Here is a 17500-nt window from a genome sequence, read left to right as displayed (position 1 = left end):
GCATCCATTCAGTGCGTTCGCATTCAGTCGCCGTTGTGACACAAGTGCACAACGCTAGATGTACGACGTTGAGCCTGCCGATGTCAACGTTCCCGCAGCCGCATTTAATGGCTGCAGTAGACATTCAGATTTCACAAACAGCAACGACTAGAGCTGTAGTGTTCGAGTCGTTCTCTACAAAACAAGAGAAATTAATGAGATAGGATTGCATTGCTTGCATACCAGTCTGGTCTATAGTGAAGCATTTAGGAAACCAAATCCAGTCTTTAGATAAAGGATTTCTGGCTACGCGGCACACAGCGACATCAAAGGCTGTTCACCAGACCCCATTTCGCGTGGAAGTAAATGTATGACGCGGCGGAAAAGGGTCTGGCTATGGGAGACTACTGTAACAAGAGACGATTAAATTAATTAACATAAACTTCCAGAGTACAAGGATATCACACAATTTGAAGAGATCAGAGATTGGAGGATACCCTGATAAAGAAATGGATTATGCCCCTTTACCAGCTTATTTATCGTGATCAGACATGAAACAGAATGCATACTACTAGAACTCTGCTGCAGTGATCATGACTTATAAGTTCTGCGACATCAAAGATCTACTGCTCACTTGAAAGATTGCCCACAGTTAATGTGTACCGAGAACTGAACGTTAGGAGGATGACTAATCTAATAAACTGTAAATAGAGATGCAACATTACTTCTTTCGTTAACAGTTAACCTTTTATTGTGCCTGTTTCTAATTGCTCAATTTAATAAGTTACACATCTTCGCGTATACGATGCAATCATCAATCAAGTAACACTGTACTAGTGTAACCACATTTAGTGAACATATCACAACAGAGTCCAGTAGTGTACAAACTGTTCGCTACGATATTGACAAGGTGTAAGCTCTAATCCTATCTAGACATACCTATAGTTCGTTCGCCATACAAACCAATTCCGTCAATTCGATAACAAATGCAAACGGTAACAAACAATCAGAAAAAGTAAGAATATTATGTCAGTCACTTGTATTTTCATTCAGCCCTTGAATTTCTTGTTTGAGACACTCGGCTAGAAATAAAATAGAAAAAGATATTGTTCAATAAAAAAGAAATATATGACATGTTTCTTACCTTTCCATATCTTGCTGTGACCAACTGGAAAAATCGTCTTTCGTATCTCAAGACATTTCGCTACATGAAGACTGGTTTGGGACGCTTCTGTCGTAGCAACAAACGACGTAGCAAGGTAAAAGTGACCTGCACATATACAATTATGCAGAGCGACACAGAAAAGGAACGACGAAAAGAGATCAACGTACAATCTGCCGTGTAATGATTATGTCTTTCAAAACTGACAAGGAAGATTGCAAATGGGTTATAGACGATTCAAGTCTTGCGGCCTTGATTTCATACGAACCTAAGCTTATCATATCTACACACAATCACATTATAACAAGCTATGTGACGAGAATTGATAATCAATTAATTTACAAATTGCAATATGAAGATGATTTGGAGAATGACTCTCTTGTTCCATTTCTATTGCTTCCAAACACAGCTTTATAGCTTCTTCATAACATCCTTTCTCGTCAAGGTCGCGAGACAAGTAATGCAAATCTAATTATTAATTCGATTTGCAGCAATCCAACCTCACGTTAATTAAAGTGAAATGTAAAATAACTTGTAGCAACGAGTCCGTCTCTTCGAGATGAGCGATCCTGTTCTTGCAGCAATTGTCTAGCTTTCTCATGCCACGAGATGGTTTCATCGCAGTTTCCTCGTGATGGACAATAATTGCCCAGATTGTTCATATCTGTAACATGGTAAGGAGCAAGCAGCATTAGTTAACAGGAGGTATCCATCACTAAAGAGCAGACGGCCCTTGAACAGAAATTCTCGCGAGACAGGAATGCATCATGTTATTGCAAAACGTTACGTTTACAGGCTCATAACTTAAAATATCTGGACATGGAAACCTAAGCAGAGATTAATTACACAAGATAGTTACTGAGTAATTAGTGTTGAGGTATCTCGTAAACTAAAAAATGAAATGTCACTTCCATGTTTAAAAATAGAACATGCAAAATCAGAAATGATTCTGCAGCATTGGGTCCGAAAGACGTGTGGTCACGTTTGCCAATTGTGTCTTTACGACTGTTCCAACAAAGTCCTAATTATGAAAAGTTTGCGAATCACCCCAAAGTATTCAGTATAACAAGAACGAAATTTACATTTTGAACACTAGGTGAAACCATTCATATAAAGAAGCATCTGACATTGATAAATGTTTAACAAAATACGGTAGAATCTAGATTTTTATTACAATGATTGTAAATAGATTTGTTAAAATTTCAAGATATGTGTTAGAAAAAGTGAGAGAGTGCTATAATGTGTACATGCACATAGTCTGTTAGTGGAGCGTCTTCATCTTCCTATCTCATAACGATATTTATAGCACGATTTCGCATGTTGAATGAAAATCGAGTAAGGATACAGAATAGAACGTGCAGAAGACTCTACATTATTTCACGCTTTCTACCTATCTCTCTTGAACAAAATTGTGTGATTACGTTTTATCAAATAGAAGAAAGGAATGGTTATATGACGCAGCAATGTTTTAGTAAATTGTTAATATCAATTGGATAGACATGCACATTCCCAAGATTGTCGTCACCAAGTTGGATACATAATGAGACAGCTGCACGTCAAACCCACAGATTTAGCATAAAAATGAAACCGTGATGTTGGGTGAGTGAGCGCGGTCTGCAGATTATTACGATGGAAAGAAATCTAGACTACTGTACTCACACACGGCCAATTGAGAATGTGATGACGGTAATGATACGCTTGCAATATCCAACGCTTTTCTTGCCAATTTCCAAGCTTCATCTTTTCTGTCAAGTAAATCGTACGAAGAGGAAATGTGATATATAGCTGGGTAAACATGATAATATTATTAAATATGTATTTTTATCTTTTATGAATCACGATTTCTTACCAAGTGCCAAGAAGGGATGAGAAGATGAGTAGCATGATCGGCTGATTGTGACTGCCTCCTCAAGTAAATTCAAACTTTTCTCAAGTTTTCCGCTCTCTCTGTAGCAGTCACCAAGATTGATGAGAGCTAAAATATAAAACATTGACTTATAATTTCCATCTTTCAAATATCCCAACATGTACAATAATTAGAAAAGCATAAATAGCTGCATCTTTCCATACGTACTCGTAGACATTTCCACTTGACTCCCGTCATCGTATCGCCTTTTCAACTCGAGCGGCTCTTCGTATGTCTTTATCGCCTCTTCGTATTTATTTCCTTGCTGATATGTGCGAGCAAGGTTATTTAGCACTAAAAACACAATTATAATACTTAATTTGAGTAAAGTAATGTAACCTAGATTCTTTCATTTAACCAGACTATTGACTAATTATCGTGTTTGTTTGCCTTTATTTAAACCTTGTTTATAATGCAATAGTTTCCGATCATTGATCTAGCATATTCCGTCTCAATCGTTCCATCTTGTTGTCATCGTGTGCTTGTGTTATAATTTGCAACGCGCTTTTGACAAAACTGTTGTACGGACAACTGCTACGGATACATCGAGAATGCCAAATGTGGGTGCGAAGATATTATGAAGCTCTGCCTTCTTGCCGTCAGCGGTTCCTCTCTAATGGAAAATGGTGTCTGTAGAGCTGTTTTCCGTCATATATCTACTTTCTAGCAGAATTCCTTATTACCACGGCTTAGGCGGGAGTCTCAACGCGCTTTTGCTTAAGTATTTGTTTATCCTTGTTCTTTCATATCTGAAGAGAAACGTTCAGCGCGCCGCCTTGGCGTGTGCAGCAGACGACGTTCCAAATCTCATACCCAGTTTGCTCACTTTCTTTAGCCCCTGATTGGTAGAAGGTTACAATCCCTGATGTAGAAATAGGATCGTCTTGTTGTGAACATTTCTCTTCGGATACTAAAAGAACAAGGACAAACAAATTTTACATTAGAGAAAAACCATGGACTGACGGTAAGAAGGGAGATCTTCGCAATATCGTCTCATTCACATTCGGTATGCTCGACATACAGAGTAGATAGCCGTAGCAGTCGTCCATAAACGCATTGATTCGTTCGCAGCGGGCAGAGCTTAATCGATCAGCAAAGCGGAGAGAGCGCGCGTGTGTCCGTTTCGCATCACAGATAACTCCTTCGTTCTCGTCTACAAAAGCAAAGATACGAAGTAACTTACAGATATTGATTTGTCTTCGTAAGATCTACTCATACAAGTTAAGTTCATTTTTGTTGGACTTCCAATTAATTAACTTAAGCTTTGCTGACAACTACGTTTGGTATTTTTCTAATAAAGAAATATCGATATATTCTACTCATGTATACTCAGTTTGGAAAATTCAGACAGCTAGACGGCGTGAAAAATATAGACTAAACACAGATATGTCGATTTCCGATGTACACGTAATCGCTAAATAAAACTCTCATCGAATATATTCCCGATTGTTACTAAAATGTAACTTTAGTTATCCGCGAATACATTATGATTTACCGGACTATTCAATAATCCATACCAAATTCTAAACCCTGAAAGCACGTGTCCTTCACGTGTACTTCACGTGTTTCCTGTATGACGTCATTCTTGTCACAAAAAACCACGAGCGCTCATCATTCCACCTCTAAAGACACAATTGTTGCTGACGGTTGCACAAGAGAAAGAAGTTCTCAGTTTCATGAGTAAAGTAATAGAAAGCCATATCGTATACGTACCCACAATTTTTCTGACGCATGTATAAATTATCTATTGGTTTCGTCTTACACAAACCATCGCGTAATGCATTATTTTTAATTAATGTAAGTCTTGAAGGTGAAAGTACGTTTACTGGACACATACATGCTTTATCTAATTCCTAGTTACCACGCTATTTTCGTAAATCTTTGTAAATAGGGAATCATATAAATTTAAATAAATAGTACACGACGGCCATTTCATAGTTCATCAATAGCAAATTCTATTCTCAACCATAAAGATTATGCCCTGTAGCACAAAGCGCGAAACGTTATCGACATTTGACACTTATTTCAATGTAATAGGTTGAGTATGTCACTCAAACCATTCCTTCTCAGCTTCGCACAACTTATGCAGTAATTCTGTTTCTATCAGTAATTTTCGGAAGCTGTTCAAGGTTAACGGTAATTACTTAAAGAGGAAGTACCACGAAAATCCACGCTACGCTTTAAAAATAAAATTAGTTTTTTGCGAGAAAATTTGAATGGAGTTAGTTGTTTACGTCTATATTTGCCTCCGTTGTTAAACTAAACTGATTGTTTTCCACAATCAATGACGTCATTTGTATCAGAGTCAACAAACGGTGTGTCTTCCGTCAAGTCGAAAGAGAAGTGTTTAGTGGTATAAAAGTGTGGAAAGCCTACCAGACGTCCGTTTGTGTACTTAAATGTTCTCGCTACGGTTTATAGGTGACTAGCTAACACAACAACACTATCAATGTCTCTGTTTGCTACTCTCCAGGGGAGATAGCGCATCCTCATTGAGTCGAGGTACCGCCCCTTTCGTCGGACAGTCGTTTTTTCTTTGCATCAGCCGTCTGCAGGTAATAATGTCCTAGGAGAGAGTTGGAAGGAAATATTGTACAGCTCCCAATTCGTTTGACCTTTAGTTGACTCAGCAACGGTTATTAGCGAATACTGCTGAATGTTCTCTGCTCACTCTGTTGGTATCTACTAGCCCTCCTGTACTGTCTAGTCTTCCCAGCGTAACAATTTGAAATCCTGAGTGTCTTGCAGTACAAGTCCACAAGCTTGATACACCGAATGTAGCAGAAAATTCACGTCATCCAAGTTCGACCTTTGCGGTGAGCACATTCTCCCAACTCGCACAGAAACAACGCGTGCTTTTTTACTTGGCTCTGAATAGGACGTGTGCAGGTGTGTCTATCTCAGTTAAAGTTTTTGATATCTAACATTACCTGACCTACAGTGGGTTGCCAAAAGTCTTCGTAGGGCTCGCTCTTGACCCATGCAAGTTTGTTTTTTATACTGTTTGTAAAGTCAAAATGCTAGAAGAATCTATCCATATACAATTTGCTTCGCTAATACTTAGAAGAATATCCCTTAGCTTTAATTACAGCACAATCCTGCTTTTCATGGATGATAGTAAATTTTGAATTAGTGCCAATGGTAGCTTCTGCCACTCATCTGTGATTGCCTTTTTCAATTCTTCCTTGTTGGATGGACCCCAAATTCGGTTGCGAACTTTTCTTTGAGCAATGCCCAAAATTTTTTTCTATTGGATTGAGGTCAGGACTTTGAGCCGGCCAAGGTAACGACAGTACTCCCCGATCCTCTTTCCATTTGGTCACAATCTTTGCACGATGAACGGTTGCATTGTCATCTTGTATAAATGTAGGCTTTCCACCAGTTTCTCGTGTTTTCACGAGAGGGAGAAAACGTTCATTAAGAGTTTTGATGTATTTCTGTCCCGTGACACTACCCCCGATGAAAGCAAGAGGACCGACACCTTCACTTGAAATTGCTCTCCAGATCATCCATGATATCCGTTGTTGGACAGTTCCCACTGTGCACATCGTCAGCCACTCATCCGTAGATTTTCGCCACATGTACACTCGGCCATCACTTCCATTTAGTCTAATCTTGCTCTCATCAGTAAATACAATATTTCCCCACTCCTGTAAAGTCATGCCTTTGTGCTCGTGGGCCCACTGTACTCTACGTCTTTTGCTGATGTCGCTAATGAAGAGCTATTTCCGAGCTGCTCGTCCTCTATACTCTATATCAAAGTTCCTTCAATCTTCTTCTTGCTGTTCTTTGACTAAAAGACTTTTGAGACGCTTGGCTTCAACAGATGTCCTTGCAAGAAACTTTCCAGTCATCCTTGACGATCTTCTGCAGGTGGCGCAGATCACGCTGTGTTGCTTTCTGAGGTCTCCCACTTCTGTTCTTGTTAGCTACTGATCCAGTTGTGCACGTTCAGAGATGGTCAAGTCTAAGAAATCTAATTCTTGCAAGGTTTCAGGCAGTCGAGATACCTCGCAGCTAGCTAATGGGCAAGCAGTTGGACAGGGTTCTGCAGGTGGGGAATGATGTGAAACTTGGCCTGTCAGGAGATGCAGCATTCGCTTTTGGTATCCACCACTAAAATGTTCTTTGCAAAAGCCATCTTGAATTCCAAGTTGTCAACAGTCACTCTCCAAAACTGCATCACATCTAACTCATTAATCAACTTTCCTTCAACAGCCCAATGTTTGCCATGATTTCTGATGTGCTGGATGGATGGCAGAATCCCAAACATACCCAAAATCTGAAAACCTCTGTCTCTAAGGCCATTAGAAAATGCAAACAATCCTAGCGGAGTTTGAAGAAAACAAGACCTTCTATCTAGCAAGTTGCAAAGTAATGCAATGACCATTTGCAACTTCAATTGCTTTCTAACCTCAGTGGTGTTTGAAACTCTGGCACAACTTTCCAAAAATCGTTTTAACTCAGGATGAATAAGCTGGTTTAAATAATGACAAAGAGATTTGCCTTCAGCTGGAGACAACAAGCAATAATCGAACCTTCCTGAAACAGGTAGCATGCTGCACTGTTCCTTAATCAAATTAGGAAAGTTCTGGGCTGTAAATGATGTTGACCTAGTCTCAATGATCTTTCTGTACATAGCTGCAGCACCCTTTGGGTGAAAAAATTTTTCGTCATATACCATGTAGCCATGTTTTCTAGGACCAACACGAATTCGATACTTATCTATGCTGTCCAGGTGTTTTTCAAAGTATCTTCGAAAGCACAAGACTTTCTTTTTCAAAGAGTGACTATCTAAGCAGGTATTGGCCTCTCTCATGGCATCTTCAAATGAGGATATGATATCTTTGTAAAGTAAATAACCATCGATTTCAAGGGTATGGAGAGCTGAGAAGGTGAAATTTTGCTTTCATCAAAATTTGAAAGAAGGTCCCCGGCAATATCTATTTGATGATCAGACAGGCATAGGGCAGCACAGTTTCCACATACACAGTCTCTGCTAGATAGCTGTGGAAATCCTTCAAACTGAGTAAAAAGGAGTGACACTACTTCTGCTCGTTCTCCCAACATCTTCCAATTTTTATCCCAATCACCTCGATCACATATTTTGCACTGTTGACATCCCAGATAGGTTTTCATCATTTGGAAGTTTTCTTCACAAATGGGACTGTCTAAGTGCATGTCCTGCTCTAAGCCAAAAAACTTCTTCCAAACCAGTTGAGGGCACTGTGGAACATCTGAGACGCCAGACCAATTCTTCACTTCTCCGCAAGTACAAGTTTCACTACTCTGTTGGTGACACACAGCACAATGAAACTAAAATTGTTTCTGCAATCTAGGGATTTCCCTAGGACGTCTTCTTAAACAATCAGCAAAGCAGGCTTTATAGAGGCAACTGTCTGGTCGCAAATCGAATGCTCTACTGCTTCCACGGGAGAAGTAGGAAGAAAAAGAGGATGCATTACGCTCATTGCCAGGGTGTTGCATTTCATTCCCACCTTGAAGTTCTCTGTAGGTAGCAGAGCTACCTAGCTGCACTCACACCTCGCATGAACCGCATACGTGCGTGTCTCCTACGGCTGACTTTCTACCATTTTTTTGCGGGAGGCGTAAATCCGCTCCCCCTTTGCCCACTCATGATGGAACATCAACCGCACACTCAAGGTCAATGGCTGTTTGTACGCGGTTAATTAACTAAGGAGAATATAAATCAAAGCGGAGGGCTCGACAACCACGAATAGATACAAGGCTTCCTACCTCACTGCCTACAAAGGACTGTCAGAATGCAGAGACACTGTGAAGCACGCAAATATTACCAGTAAGCTACTCATAGAAAGACCTGAAGCTTACCAACGTCAAAAGCCGGACCCAGTCTGATTCTTGATGCAACAACACTGAACAGCTGCCGTGGGATAGTCGCCAGCTTGAGGCGAACGATTGCTCGCTAATTTGTGAAAGCAACTGCAGATATCTAAATGGCGCGAAGTAGCACCGCCCCGACACCACAAGTCACGCCCAAATCTGAGTGCCATCTGTCGTGAGTTCAGCTAATAGCGTTGATACGGCGGTAGTTTGCATGGTGCCAGCGAGACCTGACGGCTTAGGAAAGCACACGCACGAATGAAGCAACTCTTCTACTCTGCGTAGATGCAGATAAAGGGAGGAAAATCAGTTGGGCAAAATGTAGAGAACAAAAGAATGTCGCTTACTTTGACCGCTTACAACAAATTACGTAACATTAGCCCAAGAAAACTTATACCCTGCAAGCTCCAACGCAACAGATTCATCATCGAAGTGCACGTGCTAACGACAGTCTTCCACATGCTGTACAACAAATGCCAATAACACTCACCTTGTACGATTACACTGCGAGTAAAAACGACCGGAAAGCGCTATAATTATTGTCACTTTGACCTGGTCTTGCACCTCCAAACAAGAGAAGATTCCACCTTGACAAGAAGTTCTGAAGAAAGCAATAGTGCAGGCACCTCTAGGAACCAAGTAGGTTGAATTCGCTCCGCTCTCTAGGTTGGGCGAAATACAAATAGTTGAAGCTACCGGCCGACGAACGTCATAATTGGCCGTTTTGCTCGTCTTCTTGCAGGCGTATCTAGATCTCTCTAAGATTGGAAGGCACGCAAAAAACAGAGAATAGATCAGTTGTCAACGATATGTTGTAAGATGTGCTGAGCTCTAAGACTTACTAGACTGAGAGCCGATGATTCGATGTCGTCACACAAGCTAGCGATACGCCCTACAGACGGTCAGATTATCCGGGACATATCGCGAACTTAATTTCCCCGGCTGTTTGGTAGACTGCTTTCAGCTATAAAGAGCAAACAAGACCAGTAAACTGTGTGTAATCGATATCAACACATACACTGGTACAGTACAAGAGAAACTTATCATCATATTATTTCTACTACAATTCTTTGCATCCCAGACACGACAAAATGCACTGATATGCACAATTCACAAATACATTCTATCTGAGTTGCGTTATTGCCTCTAAATCTGTGACGATTCATGAACTTTCTTCAAAATGACTAATCCTTCCATAATTGGCGATACATCTGAAGAATATCAACAACCATGAGTCGACCTGATATATTCCAAATGAGAAGCCAACTTGCATTCTTCGGTGGCTAACTCGGCCCTCTCCCCATATGCCAATAAAACGGGTGTCAAATGAGTTTGAAACCCTGTGATAGTCTTTGGTTGACATGCTTGACTGACGACATCAACTGACTACAAAGAGTAACTTCTTGAAACCAACAGTGCATATGCGCACAACCATGAACAGACACACACACACTCACACACACACACACACACACACACACACACACACACACACACACACACACACACACACACACACACAACACAGCAGCAGCAACAACAGTAGCAAGCAATAGTATTACACACCTGCCAAACTCTCACTATAACTGGCAGCGACTTCAAATCTTCATCAAGTGTACCAGCAATCAGGGCTGAATGGCAAGAACCAAGGAGTACAGAAGGTAAGGATGGCTCTTACCAAGTATCACTGCACAAACGCCACAACACAGTAAATCACAAACAAAACATCATACAAACGAAGACAGAAATAGAGACAAAGAACATGTCCTGGACCATGGTACAAAGTTTCCAGTTGTACCAGTGCACATCTTACCTTTCTTGACGTCACGACATGCAACAAGCAGACATGAGTCCACCAAGAGCAACACGAGACATAAGAGTCCGATCTTGATGATAAGTATTCATGGTCAACATTCCCTTCCCAGCATGAGTCAGACCCTACACAAGCACCCATGTCAATCAACAACAATATCTACCAGTACTACAACACCATCGAAACAAAACAGCAATGTCAAAGTAATGACTATCTGACCTGTGCTATTCTGGTCAGAAAACAAGTTGTTTGCGTCTTTGTGACAGTACATGGGCAACTGACGAAGGATACCAGCAAGCCGACCATTGTTTGTACTTAAATATAAATTTTATTTGAATATTGCAAGGAAACCACATTTAGGATTGATGAGTAGTCTTCCTAGTGGTTAATCACGAGTCATAAGTTATCAGCTATTATTACGAATTTATCTACTGCATGCGGTAAACGAATAGTGACAAAGCTTGCATTACATTCTTGCAACTGTCAGAAGCATGTGGCAACTTTGACATGTGATCACAAATAATGCATAATACATTACAACCTGAACTGAAATACAGATGCACAGTATAAAATTTTGAGTCGAGAATTGTCAGACAAACACCAAATCCGGCCTGGAAAAGAGAATTAACAAGATGTGAATCTGAAGAAAATATCAGGAACACCTCAAACGTCTTGTGTCCAAGCAACTTTCCTTGCCATGAAGAGCAACTCATTCCTGTAATGATTTAGTTAATTGTTTTACATTAAAGACACCAAAATCTGTACCAGTCAATGGGTAACAACAGAAGAGAATTATTACTTCATCATATACGGAGTGAAAGTACTGATATCTAATTCTATGCATCATCAATATACAGACTCATGAAATAAAACTCATTGATTCAGAGAGAGGTACATACACATAGCCCAAGAAAAATTAAACAGACTAAAATGGAGACAAAAACCAACACCACACAGCTAGAGTACAGTGTACCACTCTATTCACTATTTCAACTTACAACCGTGCTACATTCCATCTAACATGCTACACTGCTAGTGTCAAGTCATATCGTATCTGCTCCGACTAGTCCAAGACCAAACATAGCATTGTGATCGAGACACTTCGGCATCAGTATCGTGAGACAACTTGCTCAACACATCAAAAGATTCAGCTGAGGATTAGATGTTGACAACAACCCCAGAGACAAGTTCAACGAATAACCGGTTCATCATACTGTAACAAATATTACAAAAACATTCGAAAAACGTTCAAATGCTATGTACAACTAGTGGTCTACAAGTAGTAAATTTGCAAAGTCGTAGTCAGAGAATTCTGACTAGTACGAAAGCATGACAACAAACCCCAAGTTTGAGTTCCAGCTTACAACAAAGTTGACACCCAATTCAATTGAAAAAAGAAAAATACAAAGTTAAAACCATACTGTCTGGGCTGTTACTGCAAGTAGTTATTTCTGTGATTAGTCCTGCCCTGCATGTCAATCATTGTTAACAGTGTTAACTCGTAGTTGGTGTACAACAGAATACGAGTTTCTGTTGATCATTAATTTTGCAAATGTTGGTGATATAACTAGATGGAAATTGGGCATGCATGGCTTTGTGAGTTATCTCTAGTTGGCTGCACCAAGGTGCATATAACATTACCACACAGTCAGTTTGAACAATTCTTAGGTCAAAAGAAAGTCTTGCTCGGCATCCACAGTTGCTGTTTCCTGTGCTGTATAACTGTTAGTATTGCTGCTTTTGGTTTGCTGCTATGCTGTGACATACGTGGTTGTGATGGAAATAGAAGTCTGCTGTATTGTAGATCACATGTGTTGTGGTATTGTTGCTGTGTTCACAACTGTTTGCCATGTCAGACTGTACTTAGGTGAAATTGAAAACTAGCAATTTGAACTTCCGTCAGACACTTGAAGTCTGTCCACAAAATTCATAGACTGAGGGAATCGGATTTGGTGATTAGGATATTTAGGTGGTTGCAAGGGAGGAGTCTTCCAAACCACCTTTTCAATAGCGTGACATTTAGTAGTATCGTGTATGACAAAGCGCATTTCTCTGACCATCAGACTCTTGACTACAGCACTCAACTATTAAATAAACACTCCATGCACATACATGTACAAATGTATGCATACTGTAATTAACCATTGTTCTGGCGGTTTCTTTGATCCCAGTTGGTGGTACAGTGTGGACTAGGGGGCGGATCAGTTTATATGGACAACAAGAAATAGCTAATTATAAATGTACCCTTGTTTTTTGAATAAGTGTTTCCTGATCTTGACAAGAAATTTCTAATGATATGAGTAATTTAGAAATGCTACACTAGTAATCTTCACTAGTTTTTCCATGGTTTACAGACTTTGTGGATACACTTTAATAGATTTGGTTTGCTATTTTGACATGTTGTTATACAGTTTTGGTAGTGCCAGGTTAGCAAGTCTTTGAAGGTTTATTGGCTTTTGTTAGTACAGTATATTGATGGCTTAGGAGATAAGTCAAAATCTATAAGCAGAAGTCTCCTTACCAAATGGCTAAAAGATCTCATGGCCATTTGAGCTCCTATCTCTTTTCCACCAGCAACCACAGCAATCCCAAGCACAGCCATCGCCTGATGAATAGCGTCCTGAACAGGTTTTGTGCTGGCTTCACTTCTGGAGATCGCTGTACCAAAACCACTACCATGCTGATGGCCAGACTCTAGATCACCAAACACAATTTACACCAAACATTCCATCAGAGACTTTAACCAGATAAAACAAGAAGCAGAAGTTTGGTCGCATGCTGAGCCCGCATACGCAAGACCAAGACTACAACAACATATCTGGTGATGATATAGTAATCATAAACACACAGGTACAGTGTGTGTGTGTGTGTGTGTGTCTGTGTGTCTGTGTATCTGTGTGTCAACACAGATTTTAAAAATAACATCAAATTCAAATAAGCCCTACAGTACCAATTCACACCAAAGTTAACTACTAAATTATACCATGATCTTTGCTCTTATAAATCCATTTACTACCATCATCCATCAACAGCTTATCTCGACCAAATGCGCAATTAAAAATTCCATTCACAAACAATGCTGCAAGATTTTGCTTGGCTGAATCAACATTGCATGGTCGATAAGACAATCCTTCCAATAAACCCATCTAGCAAACACTACAAATAGAAATAGACCACAAGCACATTCCTGTAAGTCTCCAGTGGCTCTTGTAAATGTCTTCAAAAACCTTTGACTCCATGATGTCCAGCTATACCAAAACAAACCACAATGTCATATGTTAATACCTATGTCAAGAAACTATTAAGTTAAGAGTGGTACCATCATCTACCTGCCTGCAATGATTACATATGCAACTTCTACCTGCCAACAATCACATGCACCCACCCGCACATGCCAACACCCCAGTAGTACCCACACCAATCTCAGCCCCAGGCACACTACTCATTCCCACACACTCCCCCAGTCTCCGACACATGTACACATGCATACAGACAGGCAACCGTTCAAACTGCTTATTTCTCTAGCAAGAGACAAAAACTTGTTATTCAGTGGAACGTTCTCCATAATCTCAGTTAGGTCATCCCTAATAGGCATACTGGAATCCAGATCTAAACAAATCTGATGACGTCCTAACATGAAGACAAGTTGTTTCTGTACAGATCTAAACAAAATACCATATTGACGCACTATATCAACCACAATTAAAAACTCGGAGAGAAAATTGCTTCAATGCACTAAGAAAAAACAGGGACACAAAGGAGGCAAATTCATAACCTCAACCTAAGGTATTCAATTTGTATGCAACTCTCGTGTCAAAATAATGCATGAATAATTATGTTAAGTCGAGTTTGACCCACTTTGGTAAAGATCTGTATCCTTTTTGAACTTGAGAAAAGTAGTACACACACAGTGACATTTAGTTGCATTATAATATAGTGACACAGTTTAGCTCTGTCTTTATTTAAATAGATATTGTTGTCATAAATGTTGATCACTACGTGCAGATCTTCACATGTTGCAAATATCTCTTGAACAAGATCCATGTCATTTAGTCGAGTTACAAGAAACATAGCATCAGCTGGCCAGTCAAACTTCTGGTAAATCGCTAAATTTGTACGCAGCAACATTGAATCCTCTGGCTCAGGAACATAGTGCACACAACTAAAGCACAAGACAAGTTAGAATATGCAGAATAGATACACACAACACACATGTGCGTATACACACACACACACACACACACACACACACACACACACACACACACACACACACACACACACACACACACACATGGCAAAATGGCAAATGGATAAGGAGCTGCCGTTAAATGGTAATGCCCCAGCCAGATGGCTGGGTTCCTGTGCACTAAGTAGGAGCTATGGGCTGTGGTAAGCAATATCCTGGAGCCTGGCCAGGTGTTCACAAGAGCAACGACTGCGATGCCAACTGTGGTGTGGGCACCCGAAGTCCCACACGGACAACAGTGGCTGATGGAATTTGTCGCAGTTGGAGGCCTTTGCCACCCAAGTCAAATGACGAGGTACTCATTTATACTCCTGACTCGAGAGAGGCATTTGCGTGTAAGTTTCTTGCCCAAGGAAATTATGCCATAAGTCGGCATCACTGTGACTTAAAGTTGCAACCCTGTCACGTCCCGGATGTTTCCATTCTCCAAACACACTCTATAACCAATTGAGCCACAGCATCACACACACACACACACACACACACACACACACACACACACACACACACACACACACACACACACACACACACACACACACACCATGCACACAAATCATACCAATGGTAAATATAAGTAAAAACAAAAACAGCCAAACAAATGAATATACAGTTACATGAAGAAACTTGCCAATTCGAAAACGCAGTATTAAGTTGAACAACGTCACACTGCCATCTCATGCCATTGACTCATGCCATTCACTTTCATCATGCAATTGCATTACTCCCTTCCTTCTGAGATGTAGGCAGACAGACTAACATAAACAAACAATATACCAATATCCAAACTATAGAAATTGTCCAACTCATATAAATCTACGACACTGCCAAGAGCCCAACCAACAAACAAACAAACAAACTATGAGACAAACAAACATACATACATACAGACAGACAAAACAAGCAACAAACAGAGGGAAAGTCAGACAGACGAACTGACAGACAGACGGACAAGCAAACAGACAAACACACACACACACACACACACACACACACACACACACACACACACACACAAACACAAACACAGGCAGACAAACAGACAGCCAAATGAACAACCAGTTTACACAAACAAACGTGTGCACAAAGAGAAAGACAACTACATGCGTATAACAATGCAAAAACAATTTCACAAATTGGCTAGCCCCACAAAATAACACAATAACTAGCATCGCACCTTGTCAAGTACAAGCACATTCGTGGATACGAAGCTTCATCCACATATTTGTCCAGCAAGCCTAGTCTCGATCTCTATTTTCATCAGCACAACACATGCTTCAGCGTTATGATTCATATTGTACGGTACAATCTCCAGAGCTAACAACACTAAGTCGTCAACCGCAGCTGTTGCAGATGCAGTAGTTCGAACGGCATCCTCCCGAACTGGGTGAATAGTCAGACGCCACAGTGATAAAGACATACGGGCTAGAGCATAGCGCACGTTACCGATATGGCAATACACTCCTGTTCTATCTTTAGGGCGTTTGACGGTACTCGTTTTGGCCAGGTACTGCAGCACATTGCGGAAAGGCACTCTATGGATGCGGACTTTAGAGTCGTGTGTGGAGTGAATCACTGCCCAGCAGTATTTACAAACACTCGTTCCTTCAATTAAGTCTCACGTCTACAGGAAACATCGCGATGTCATCTGGCGAGAAGAGGCAGACAGCAGTCAGAGCCAAGCAACTGATAACTTTGGCGAACAATTTTGCGAGGAGGAAGGGATTTATGATGACCATGAACCACCAGCTATGGGGTCTTGATCCAGGGACACTGAATTACACCTCTGCTAAATTCTTGCTTAAAGTGAAAGAGGGTCTAAAACTTAGTCAATCGGCTTGTGATGAGCTAGTTTCTGCAGTAGATCAGGTGGTGGAAGCAAGAGTCAACCGCGTACGTACAATTTGGACAGTTTCTGTATACTGTTTAATTAAGCTTCGTCTATAGTCTAACATATATCTCCATTCGTACAGCTACATGCTAAAACCGTAGACCTACTGGAAGCTGGGCGGTCTGAAAGTATACCAGATTTGCTCTCTGATTCAGCTATCAAACACCCATTCCAAGGATTGGAGACTAGGTACTTGCAAGACTAGGTACTAGGTACTAGGTACTTGCAAGTTTTACAAGAAAAAATTAGCTTTCTGGTACTGATCAGTGGCTGTGTTTCTATATAAAATTGATATCAATATTGGTAACAGGAGCCTAGTGAACGGTGCTTGGGAGTGACTTATGAAAGGACAGCAGCTGGAAAGAGACGAGTCAGGAAAAGACACTGTGTCTACGACGTTGATCTTGTGGCTTCAAAACAGTCATTGTTGAAATGTTGTTTAAATTGCTGAACAAGTAAGTTGTGCTTTAAGGTTCTAATGTAGCTGTAATTGGGTAGAATGTGTCTGTCACAGAGTGCTGTGTGTGTGTGTGTGTGTGTGTGTGTGTGTGTGTGCTCGCTATTCGTTTGACTGTAGATTGATTTGTTCGATAGGTCATGACTGGGCATTGCAGCACTGATGGTAGTTTGCATGATTT

At 40.6% G+C, this 17500-nt stretch overlaps 2 long non-coding RNA genes and 1 pseudogene across 2 annotated transcripts in view; 1 reads left to right on the top strand and 2 right to left on the bottom strand.

Annotated features, from left to right (window-relative positions):
* Positions 1-1331: 1331 nt before the first annotated feature.
* On the bottom strand, positions 1332-1769 carry LOC134181871 (uncharacterized). The gene is made up of 3 exons (XR_009970212.1): positions 1674-1769; positions 1484-1609; positions 1332-1424 (listed from the first exon to the last, which is right to left on the bottom strand). It is a non-coding gene; the product is annotated as an uncharacterized LOC134181871 (long non-coding RNA).
* Positions 1770-7862: 6093 nt separating this feature from the next.
* On the bottom strand, positions 7863-16391 carry LOC134181762 (26S proteasome non-ATPase regulatory subunit 2-like; annotated as a pseudogene).
* A 787-nt stretch (positions 16392-17178) lies between these two features.
* The window catches only part of LOC134181934 (uncharacterized), a 646-nt gene continuing 324 nt past the window's right edge, over positions 17179-17500 (top strand). The window contains exons 1-2 of the long non-coding RNA XR_009970225.1: positions 17179-17317; positions 17457-17500. The exon at positions 17457-17500 is cut by the window's right edge and continues 129 nt beyond it. This is a non-coding gene — a long non-coding RNA (uncharacterized LOC134181934). The remainder of the gene's footprint in view (positions 17318-17456) is intronic.

The sequence above is a fragment of the Corticium candelabrum genome, chromosome 7, assembly GCF_963422355.1.
Source record: "Corticium candelabrum chromosome 7, ooCorCand1.1, whole genome shotgun sequence".
Taxonomy (NCBI): Eukaryota; Metazoa; Porifera; class Homoscleromorpha; order Homosclerophorida; family Plakinidae; genus Corticium; species Corticium candelabrum.
The sequence above is the reverse complement of the archived record's forward strand: the minus strand, read 5'-3'. Positions and strand labels throughout refer to the sequence as shown.